At 32.8% G+C, this 12,404-nt stretch overlaps 1 protein-coding gene across 1 annotated transcript in view; it reads left to right on the top strand.

Annotated features, from left to right (window-relative positions):
• The window catches only part of TEX11 (testis expressed 11), a 296,261-nt gene that overhangs the window by 151,545 nt on the left and 132,312 nt on the right, over positions 1-12,404 (top strand). The gene's annotated exons all lie outside the window — the stretch shown is intronic.

Here is a 12,404-nt window from a genome sequence, read left to right as displayed (position 1 = left end):
CAAGAGGAGAAATTCTGATACAACCTGTAAATGAGTACTAAGTACTTCCTTAGGGATCTAACACTGCTTTAGAGCAATCTCCAGGGTTCTCTATGCAAGGTGGCACTGGGTTCATAATGACAATTCTAGCTGGCCTTCTTATCCACCTCTAGCAATTATGCAATACATATATTTAAAATAAGTGTACAATTCAATAAGTTTTGACATACAAATTATATATGTCACACACATATGTACACATGTACATAAACAATATGTTCATACATGTGTTCTGAACATATGTATTCATAAGGGTTTATATACATATACACACAGGTATGGGTATATGCATATACATATATATGTGTGTGTGTATACATGCATGCAGCAAGTTATGACCCCTAAGTCAGGATAATGAACATAGTTATCACCCCCAAAAAGTTCATCATGACCTTTTATAATCCCCCCACCTTCTCCTTCACCAGGCAGCCATAAATCATTTATTAATCACTTAATGTTACTGTAGATTAGGTTGAATTTTCTAGAATTTTTATATACATGGAATCAGAGTATTTATTCTTTTCAGTCTGGCTTCTTTAACTCAGCATTGTTACCTGAGGTCCAGTCTAATTTTTATGTCTTTCAGTAGTTCATTCCTTTTTTTTCCTGAATAGTCTTCTGTTGTATGGATATGCTACAAATTGTTTAAACATTATTTTGTTGATGGACATTTTGGTTATTTCCAGTGTGGGGCTATAAAGTTGTTATGAACATTCATGTACATGTCTTTGCATGGACATATGTTTTCATTTTTCTTAGTAAATATCTAGAAGTGAAATGGCTGGTTTGGATGTTAGATATATGTTTAACTTTTTAACAAATTGCCAGGGTGTTTTCCAAAGTAGTTGTAGCATTTTACATTCCCACCAGCAATGTGTGAAAGTTCCACTTTCTCTATATCCTGGCCCAACTTAGAATGATCAGCCTTTTAAATTGTAATAGGTGTGGAGTTACATCTCATTGTGGCTTTAATTTGCATTTTTATAATGACTAATAATGTTGAACATATTTTCATGTTTATCATCTATGTATCCTTTCTTGTGAGGTGTCTATTTAAATCTTTTGCCCATTAAAAAAATTGGGTTGTTTTCTTAATACTGAGTTAGAAAGTTCTTTACTTGTAAACAAGATCTCTATTAGATAGATAATTTGCAAATATTTTCTGCCAGTCTGTGGCTTGGATTTGCATTCTCTTAACAGTTTTTGGAAGAACAGAAGTTTTTAATTTGATGAAGTCTCACTTATCAATTTTATCTCTTATGGATCACATTTTTGGTATCATATCAAGGAAATCTTTGCCTAACCTAGGTCGCAAGTAATTTCCCTAATGTTTTCTATTAGAAATGCTTTTGGTTCTAGGTTTTACATTTAGGTCTGTGATCCATTTGACTTAATTTTTGTACCTCTGTGCATTCTTGGGATAAATCCCAGTTGGTCATGATGTATTATACTTTTTATATATTGTTAAATTTCATTTGGTTTAATTTTATTTAGAATTTTTGCACATATGTTTATGAGGGACATTGGTTAGTGGTTTTATTTTCTTGTAATTTCTGTATCTGGGTTTTATATTAGAGGAAAATGCTGGCCTTATAGAATAAGTAGAGAAATAGAATCTCCCTTTCAATTTTCTGAAAGAGTTTATACTAAATTAGTATTATTTCTTCTTCAAGATTTGGTGGAATTAAACAGTGAAACTATAGGGCCTGGAAATTTCTTTGGTGATAAGATTTTAAACTACATACTCAGTTTCTTTAATGGATATAGCACTATTCAGGTTATCTATTTCTTCTTAAGTGAGCTTTGGTAATTTCTGTCTTTTGAGGAATTTGTTTAATTGAAGATGTCAAATATATTGGCAGAAGCTTGTTTATAATATTCCCTAATTAACCTTTTAAGATTTGTGAAAGTCTATAGTGATGTCAGCTCTCTTGTTTTTGATACTGGTAATTTGTGTCTTCTCTCATTTTTACCCTGATCACTCTGGATAGAGATTTATAAATTATACTGATCTTCCCGAGGAACCAGATTTTGGTTTCCTTGATTACTGCTTTGATATTTATTATTTCTTTATTGTGCTTACTTTGGGTTATATTTACTCTTGTTCCTTAAGGCAGACGGTGATATCATTGATTTGAGACCTTTCTTTTTTTCTGTAAGAACTTACTGCTATTAATTTTCCATGAAGTATCACTTTAGTAGCATCCCACAAATTTTAAATGTTATTTTCATTTTTATTCATTTCAAAATACATTCAAATTTCCCTTTTTGATTTTCTTATTTAGCCCATGGGTTATTTAGAAGTGTGTTATTTACTTTCTAAATATTTGGGCATTTTTCCAAAGCTCTTTCTGTTATTGATTTCTAATTTAATTCCATGTGCTCAGAGAATGTACTTCATATAATTTGAGTTTTTTTTTAAATTTGTGTTATAAGACTTGTGTTATAGCCCAGAATATAATCTATTTTAGTGAATGTTCAATGTACACTTGAGTAGGTGTATTCTGCTGTTGTTGGGTAGATTTTTAAGTATAAGCATAGCTGTAGATTTGTTGTAGATGTTCTTCATCAAGTTGAGAAGGTGGTCCTCTAATCTCACCTTTGTGAGATTTTTTTTTTAAATTATGAATTGGTGTTGAGTTTTGTCAAATACCGTTTCTGTATCAGTTGATATAATCACGTGACCTTTCTTCTTTAGTCTGTTAATATTGGTGAATTGCAATGATTATTTTTCAAATATTGAATCTTCCATGAACCCCTGAAATAAATCTCACTTGGTCATGATGTTACTTTGAATATATGGAGTGAACACTTCCCAACTAATGTTACCAAGACAGTAACAAAATCAGACAAAACCAGTACAAAATAAGAAAACTAAAGACCAATATCCCTCATGAATACAGATGCAAAGATCCTTAACAAAATATTAACAAATAGAAATAAACTGTGGTATCAGTTGTAATGTTTATTATCTCTTTCATGCATAATTTTACTTGGTTCCTCTCTTTTTCTTGGTTAGTCTAGCTAAAGGTTTGTTTATTTTTTCCCATTCTCTAGTTCATCTATTTCTAGTCTAATCTTCATTATTTCCTTTCTTCTGCTAACTTTGAGCTTAGTATTTTCTTTATTTTTTAGTTCCTTATCATGTAAGGTTAGGTTCCTTATTTGAGATCATTTCTTTTTTCTTGATGTATATGCTTCCTTTCTTCTGCTAACTTTGAGCTTAGTATTTTCTTTATTTTTTAGTTCCTTATCATGTAAGGTTAGGTTCCTTATTTGAGATCATTTCTTTTTTCTTGATGTATATGCTTCCCTCTTAACTGCTTTTGTGCATTCCATATGTTGTGCTAAATTGTGTTTGAAAATAGTTGTGGTATATTGTGTTTGTCTCAATATGTGTATTTTTATTTCCTTTTTGATTTCTTCTTTGATCCTTTGGTTTTTAGGAATGTGTTATTTAATTTCCACGTATTTGTTAATTTGATTTTAGCATCAGGGTTATGGTGGCTTCATAGAATGAATGTGGGAATTTTCCCTCCTCTTCAGTCTTTTGGAATAATTTGAAAAGGATTTGTATAATTCTTCTTTATGTGTTTGGTAGAATTCTCCAGTGAAGCCATCTAGTCCTGGACTTTTGTTTTCAGGGAGTTTTTAAATTGCAGATTATATTTTGCTTCTAGTGATTGGTCTATTCAAATTATGTTTCTTCTTGACTCAGCTTTGGCAAGCTGTATGTTTCTAGGAATGTGTTCATTTCTTCTAGATTGTCCAATTTGTTGGCATATAACTTCATAGTATTTTCTTAGGGTTTTCTTTTTTGTGTATTTCTGAGATAAGGATTGTTATTTCTCCTCTTTCATTTCATATTTTGCTTATTTTCATCCTCTCTCTTTTCTTCTGGGTGATCCTGGCTAGAGGTTTGTCTATTTTGTTTATCTTTTCAAAATATCAGCTCTTGGTTTTATTGATCTTTTCTATTGTTTCTTTAATCTCTATTTTATTTATTTCCTCTCTGATCTTTACTATTTCCTTCCTTCTGCTGACTTTGTATTTTGTTTGTTCTTTTTCTAGTTCTTTTAGGTGTTAGGTTAGATTGTTTATTTGAGATTTTTCTTGTTTCTTGAGGAAGACTGGTATCACTATGAAATTCCTTCTTAGAATTGCTTTTGCTACATCCCATAGGTTTTGTAAGGTTGTGTTTTTATTATTTTTTGTCTCAAGGTATATTCTGATATCCTCTTTGATTTCATCATTTGGCCCATTGGTTTCTTTTTCATTTTTCAGTTTTATTAGGTAGGATTGTTACAATTGCACTACATATACACAATATACTGCATGTAAATACATATATTCAATATACTGCAAATTTTTTTAGCTTACATGTATGTACTGGTCATTGTTTCTAAGAACAGTTTAGAGCTCTAGCTTTTTAAACTTCCATAATTATCAAAGGAGTAAAGCCAACCACAAAATAAGAATCAACAGAGTACAGTACTCCAATCATAAAGGACAGTCAAACTTGCTTACACATACTCAAGAAATCACTTATCTAAGTTGTAAATAATAAGTAGTTCATTTGTGTCCTTTTTTTTAGATTCCACATATAAGTGATACCATATGGCATTCTTCTTTCTCATTCCAGCCCACTTCACTGAGAATGACGATTTCCAGTTCCATCCATGTTGCTGCAAATGACATTATTTTATTCTTTTTTATGGCTGAGTAGTATTCCATTGTACATATATACCACATCTTCTTTATCCAGTCATCTGTTGATAGACATTTGTGTTGTTTCCATGTCTTGGCTATTGTAAATAGTGCTGCTATGAACATTGGGGTGCATGTGTCTTTTTGAATTATATTTTTCTCTGGGTATATGCCCAGGAGTGGGATTGCTGGATCACATGGTAAGCTTATTTTTTGTTTTTTAGGGAACCTCCATACTGTCCTCCATAGTGGCCACACCAAAGTACACTCCCACCAACAGTGTAGGAAGATTCCCTTTTCTCCACACCCAATCCAGCGTTTATCATTTGTAGACTTTTTTAATGATGGCCATTCTGGCTGGTGTGAGTTTTGATCTGCATTTCTCTGACAGTTAGTGATGCTGAGCATTTTTTCATGTGCCTGTTGGCCATTTGTATGTCTTCGTTGGCAAATTGCTTGTTTAAGTCTTCTGCCCATTTTTGTATTGAGTTGCTTATTTTTTGATATTAAGGTATATGAGCTGTTTGTATATTTTGAGAATTAGTCCTTTGTTGGTCACATCATTTGCAAATATTTTCTCCCATTCTGTAGGTTCTCTTTTTGTTTTGTTGGTGGTATCCTTAGCTGTGCAAAGGCTTTTAATGCTAATTAGATCCCATTTGTTTATTTTGGCTTTTATTTCCATTACTCCAGGAGCTGGTTCAAAAAATATATTGCTGTAATTTATGTCCAAGAGTGTTCTGCCTATGTTTTCCTATAGGAGTTTTATAGTATCTGGTGTTATATTTAAGTCTTTAATCCATTTTGAGTTTATTTTTGTATCTGGTATTAGAGAATGTTCTAATTTCAGTCTTTTACAGGTAGCTGTCCAGTTTTCCCAGGACCACTTATTGAAGAGACTGTCTTTTCTCCATTGTATATTCTTGCATCCTTTGTTGTAGATTAATTGACCATAAGTATATGGGTTTATTTCTGGACTTTCTGTCTTGTTCCATTGATCTATGTGTCTGTTTTTGTGCCAGTACCATACTGTTTTGATTACTTTAGCTTTATAGCATAGTCTGGAGTCAGGGTGCATGATTCTCCCAGCTCTGTTCTTTTTCAAGATTGTTTTCACTATACGGGGTCTTTTGTGTTTCCATACAAATTTTAACTTTTTTTGTTCTAGCTCTGTGAAGAATGTCATTGGTAATTTGATAGGGACTGCATTCAATCTGTATTTTGCCTTAACAGTATGGCCATTTTAACAATATTAATTCTTCCATTCCAAGAACACTCATTGGTTTTTTTAGTAACATGTTGTTTATTCTGCATGTGGTCAGTTTTTCCCCTTTTTCCCCCCTCTGTGGTTTATTTCTAATTTCATACCATTGTAGTCAGAAAAGATGCTTGAAATAATTCCTGTCTTCTTAAATTTGTTGAGACATGTTTTGTGTCCTAGTTTGTGGTCTATCCTTGAGAATGTTCTGTGCACATTTGAAAAGAACATGTATTCTGTTTATATATATATATAAAGTCACACTGTTCTATTGTTTAATTTAGGATCTCTGTTGCCTTATTGATTTTCTGTCTGGAAGATCTATTTGTTGATGTCAGAGATGATGTATTAAAATCTCCTACTATAATTATATTTCTGTCAGTTTCTCCTTTCATGTCTGTTAGTAATTGTTTTCTATATTTAGGTGCCTATATATTGGGTGCATGTATGTTAAGAATGTAATACTCTCCTCTTGTCTTGATCCCTTTATCATTATGTAGTGTCTTTTGTCTTTCTTTATGGGCTTTGTTGATCTCTTTTTTTTTAATTCCATTCAGTCATTCTGTGTCTTTTAATTGGAGAATTTAATTCATTTACATTTAAAATAATTATTTATAGATAAGGACTTCCTATTGCCATTTAAAAAATTGTTCTCTGAGAGTTCTGTATATCCTTTTTTTCCATTCTTCCTCTCTTGCTAACAGTGTATCTCCAAATATGAAAGTATGGGGAAAGGAAAGATAGTGGCATATTCCTGGTGGCAATTCATATAATTGTATTAGATCCTAGTTATCAGTATTTATTTTGTCCATTATTTTAGCATTTGTATAGAGCTCTAATAGGTGGAAGAGGAATTGATTAGAAATAATTTTACAGTAACTTGAATTAATGAAAACAATGTGGGAGTTAAACCATTTCCCTTTGAATCACATCTGTCACCATTGTTATTGTTGTGACCCTGAATATTATTTTCAAAAGAAGTCAGTGGAGTACAATGGAAAAATCTCTGAGGTCAACTGAGACAGACCTGGGTTCAAATACTGAGTCAGAATTTTGATTATATAACCTTGAGTCTGTTTTATGTGTTTTATGGCATTTCTAAGCCTTAACTACAAATTAAGTATAATGTAACATACTTTGCGGTGTTATTATAAAAATTAAATAGATAATGTGTATAAGTTGCTTGGCATAGTAGCTGGCACAGAACATAGACTCAATTAATATTTGTATTTTCATTACTGACTCTTCTTATGCTGGTATGAAAATGTCTCCTGAAAGCAGAGAAAACATTGTCTTCTTTGCCATAGCAGTGTCTCATATGCCACTAAATATTTCACCTCTGTAATATTAGAAGAAAATCTGGGCTCCGCATGGGCAGAATAGTTTTGTTATTTTTTTTTATTATTTTTTCCCAAGAATCAATAACAGAAAAGGCCATTTCAAACTTGATAGTTGTGTTTTCAGTCTTATAGATTTCTGCATGATAAATTATTAAATTATTTTATGTCTATCTAGTGTTCTTCTGATATTTGGGTCAGGGTTGTTTTCATCTTTTTTTAAGTGATGAAAGACAATACTAGGAGAGAAGGGATGGTAAACATCTAAAAATTAAACAGAACATCGTGCAAAGGCTTCTGATTCAAGATGGTTGACTAGGCATTAAGTTGGTAAAAACTGAAGTTTCATTATATCATTTGATAAAATTCAACACCCATTTATGATAAGAACTCTCACCAAAGTGGGTATAGAGGGAACATATCTCAACATAATAAAAGCTATATGTGACAAACCTACAGCCAGCATAGTACTCAACGGTGAAAAACTCAAAAGCTTCCCACTAAAATTTGGGACAAGACAAGGCTGCCCACTATCACCACTCCTATTCAACATAGTCCTGGAAGTCCTAGCCACAGCAATCAGGCAAGAGAGAGAAATAAAAGGGATCCAAATTGGAAAAGAAGAGTTAAAAGTGTCACTATATGCAGATGACATGATACTATATATAGAAAACCCTAAAAGGTCCACACAAAAACTACTAGAACTAATTGAAGAATTCAGCAAGGTAGCAGGTTACCACATTAACGTTCAAAAATCAGTTGCATTTCTCTACACTAACGATGAATCAACAGGAAAAGAAAGTAAAGAAACAATCCCCTTTAAAATAGCACCCAAAGTAATAAAATATCTGGGAATCTAACCAAGCAGGTGAAAGAATTATACACAGAAAACTATAAACCATTGATTAAGGAAATTAAAGAAGACTTCCAAAAATGGAAAGATATCCCATGCTCTTGGATTGGAAGAGTCAATATTGTTAAAATGGTCATACTGCCCAAGGCAATCTACAGATTTAATGCAATCCCTATCAAATTACCCAGGACATATTTCACAGAACTAGAACAAATCATAATACAATTTATAGGGAACCATCAAAGACCTAGAATTGCTAAAGCATTACTGAAGAGAAAGAAAGAGGCTGGAGAAATAACTCTCCCAGACTTCAGACAATACTGTAGAGCTACAGTCATCAAGACAGTATGGTATTGGTACAAAAACAGACATATGGACCCATGGAACAGAATAGAGAGCCCAGAAATGAACTCACAAACTTTTGGTCAACTCATCTTCGACAAATGAGGCAAGAATATACAATGGAATAAAGACAGTCTCTTCAGCAAATGGTGTTGGGAAAACTGAACAGCAGCATGTAAAACAATGAAGCTAGAACACACCCTTACACCATATACAAAAATCAACTCAAAATGGATCAAAGACTTAAACATAAGACAAGATACAGTAAACCTCCTAGAGGAAAGCATAGGCAAAACATTATCTGACATACATCTCAAAAATTTTCTCCTAGAAGAAATATAAGCAAGAATAAACAAATGGGACCTAATGAAACTTACAAGCTTCTGCACAGCAAAGGAAACCATAAGTAAAACAAAAAGACAACCTACAGAATGGGAGAAAATTTTTGCAAATGAAACCGACAAAGGCTTGATCTCCAGAATATATAAGCAGTTCATACGACTCAATAAGAAAAAAATAAACAACCCAATCCAAAAATGGGCAGAAGACCTAAACAAGCAATTCTCCAAGGAAGAAATACAAATGATCAAAAGGCACATGAAAAAATGCTCACTATCACTAATTATCAGAGAAATGCAAATCAAAACTACAATGAGGTATCACCTCACACCAGTCAGAATGGCCGTCATTCAAAAATCCAAAAATGACAAATGCTGGAGAGGCTGTGGAGAAAGGGGAACCCTCCTACACTGCTGGTGGGAATGCAGTTTGGTGCAGCCACTGTGGAAAACAGTGTGGAGATTCCTCAAAAGACTAGGAATAGACTTACCATATGACCCAGGAATCCCACTCCTGGGCTTGTATCCAGAAGGAACCCTACTTCAGGATGACACCTGCACCCCAATGTTCATAGCAGCACTATTTACAATAGCCAAAACATGGAAACAGCCTAAATGTCCATCAACAGGTGACTGGATAAAGAAGAAGTGGTATATTTATACAATGGAATACTACTCAGCCATAAAAACCGACAACATAACGCCATTTGCAGCAACATGGATGTTCCTGGAGAATGTCATTCTAAGTGAAGTAAGCCAGAAAGAGAAAGAAAAATACCATATGAGATCGCTCATATGTGGAATCTAAAAAACAAAAGCAAAAACAAACAAACAAATGAACAAAAAAACAAAGCGTCAATACAGGACAGAAATAGACTCATAGACATAGAATACAGACTTGTGGTTGCCAGGGGGACGGAGGGTGCAAAGGGATAGACTGGTATTTCAAAATTGTAGAATAGATAAACAAGATTATACTGTATAGCACAGGGAATCACAGAGGAAGAAAATGTGATAATGAGTGTATATATGTCCATGTATGACTGAAAAATTGTGCTGAACACTAGAATTTGATACAACATTGCAAAATGATTATAAATCAATAAAAAATGTTTAAAAAATGTTGCTGATGGGAATTTAAATTTTTATATGTACCCATTGGTTTTTCCAGGTTGCCAGCTTCTCTAGTACCCACTCTTTTGGGGGACCAATTGACAGGATGAAGTCTAAAGTGCTCATACTCAGCAGTTTTACTCCTTGGTATTTATATGTGCTACTTCACATGATTACAAAGATATTTGCTGGAATATTGTTTTAATAATAAAACTCTGAACGCATCCTGAATATTATTAATAGAGGAATATGTAAGAAAAGTAAAGTATCTCTATATTGTAAAATAACTATGTAGCAGTTCAAAAAAATAGGGTAAATCTGTATATAATGATCTCTATGACATATTATTGAGATATAAAGAAGCAAAGTATACATAATATGTCAGTTATATATTTTAAAACTATGTTCCTATAGGTATACACATGTATATAAATGCATCAAGAAAAGAATGAAAAGGATACTTACCATACATAGAAGTGTTTACCTGTGAGAAGGTGACTGGGAAAAGGTAGAAGTCCAAGGCAATGTCAGCTTTATGTTTAGTATTTTCATTTTTTAATTTAAAAATTTTTAAGTTTTTAATTGTGGTAAAATACACATAGCATAAAATATATCATTTTAAAGTATAAGTTCATTAGTGTTAAGTACATTCACATTGTTAAGTGTGTTAACAGTTAACATTCATAGTGTTAAGTATATTCATCAGTCTCTAGAGCTCTTTTCATCTTGCAAAACTGAAGCTCTGTACCCATTAAGCAGCATGTCCCTATCCCCCTCTTTCCCAGTCCCTGGCTTACAACATTCTACTTCTGTCTCCATGAATCTGATTACTCTAGGTACCTCATATTAGTGGAATCATGTCCTCAAGGTTCATCCATGTTGTAGTTTATGTCAGAATTTCCTCCATTTAAAGCTGAATAATATTCCACTCTATATATGTACTATATTTTGTTTATCCATTCATTCATTGGTGAAGACTTGCATTGCTTCCACCTTTTGGCTATTGTGAATAATGCTGCTATGAACATGTGTATACAGATATCTCTTTAAGACTCTGCTTTCAATTCTTTGGCTATATATCCAGCAGTAGAATTGGTGGATCATAAGGAAATTTTATGGGTTGTTTTTTTTTTTGACAATTGTAGCCATTTATTTGAATGGACTCACCTGTGCCTGTCCCCCCAAAATATTTGATTTTTTATGAGACTTTGTGGATTTCACAGTTTTTTCTTTTCTTTTTCTTTTTTTCTTGCAAAGGGATTTAGACTTTTGTAACAGCCTCAACCAAGGTTTCTTCTGTGGAGGAAATTCTGTTTTTAATTTTTTTAAAGGAATCTCCATACTGTTTTCCATAGTGGCTACACCATTTTACATTCCCACCAACAGTGCACAAGATTTCTAATTTTTCCACATCCCCACCAACACTTGTTATTTTTTTTATAGTAGCCATCCTAATGGGTATGAGATAGTATGTCATTATGGTGTTGTTTTGCATTTCCCTAATGATTAGTGATGTCAGGTATCTTTTCATGTGACTGTTGTCATTTGTATATCTTCTTTGGAGAATTGTCTGTTCAAGTCCTGTGCCCATTTTTAAGTCAAGTTGTTTGATTTTTTTGTTGTTGAGTTTTATGTGCATTCTGGATATTAACCTTGTATCAGATACATGATTTGCAAATATTTTCTCCCATTACATAGTTTGCCTTTTTACTCTTTTGATTGTTTTCTTTGATACACAAAATTTTAAAAAGGTTGGTGTAGTCCAATTTATTTTTACTTTTGTTACATTTGCTTTTGCCAATTATCAAAGAAATAATTGCCAAATACAGTGTTGTCAAGATTTTACCCTGTATTTTCTTCAAAGAGCTTTATATTTTAGATCTTCCATTAGGTCTTTGATCCATTTTGAGTTCATTTTTGTATATGGTCTAAGGTAAAGTTCCAATTTTATTCTTTTGCATGCGGATATCCAGCTGTCTTAGCACCGTTTGTTGAAAAGATGGTTTTCCCCCCATTGAATGATCTGGGAACCCTTCTTGAAAATCATTTGACCATATATGTGAGAATTTATTTCTGGGCTCTCTATTCTATTCCATTGGTGGTGTATATGTCTGTCTTTACGCCAGTACAACAGTTTTGACTACTGTACCTTTGCAATAAAATAGGAAATTAGGAAGTATGAGTCCTCTAGCTTTGTTCTTCTGTTTCAGGATTGTTTTGGCTCTTCAGGGTGCCTTTAGATTCCATATGAATTTTAGAATAGAGTTTTCCATTTCTGAAAAAAAAATCATTGGTATATTTATAAGGATTATATTGAATCTGTAGATTACTTTGGGAACATTGACATCTTAACAATATTAAGTTCCAATTCATGAACTGTTTGTATTTGCAATAGTCATAATCTACTGGTGTGTTAT

The sequence above is a fragment of the Vicugna pacos genome, chromosome X (assembly GCF_048564905.1).
Source record: "Vicugna pacos chromosome X, VicPac4, whole genome shotgun sequence".
NCBI classification, from domain to species: domain Eukaryota; kingdom Metazoa; phylum Chordata; class Mammalia; order Artiodactyla; family Camelidae; genus Vicugna; species Vicugna pacos.
The sequence above is the reverse complement of the archived record's forward strand: the minus strand, read 5'-3'. Positions and strand labels throughout refer to the sequence as shown.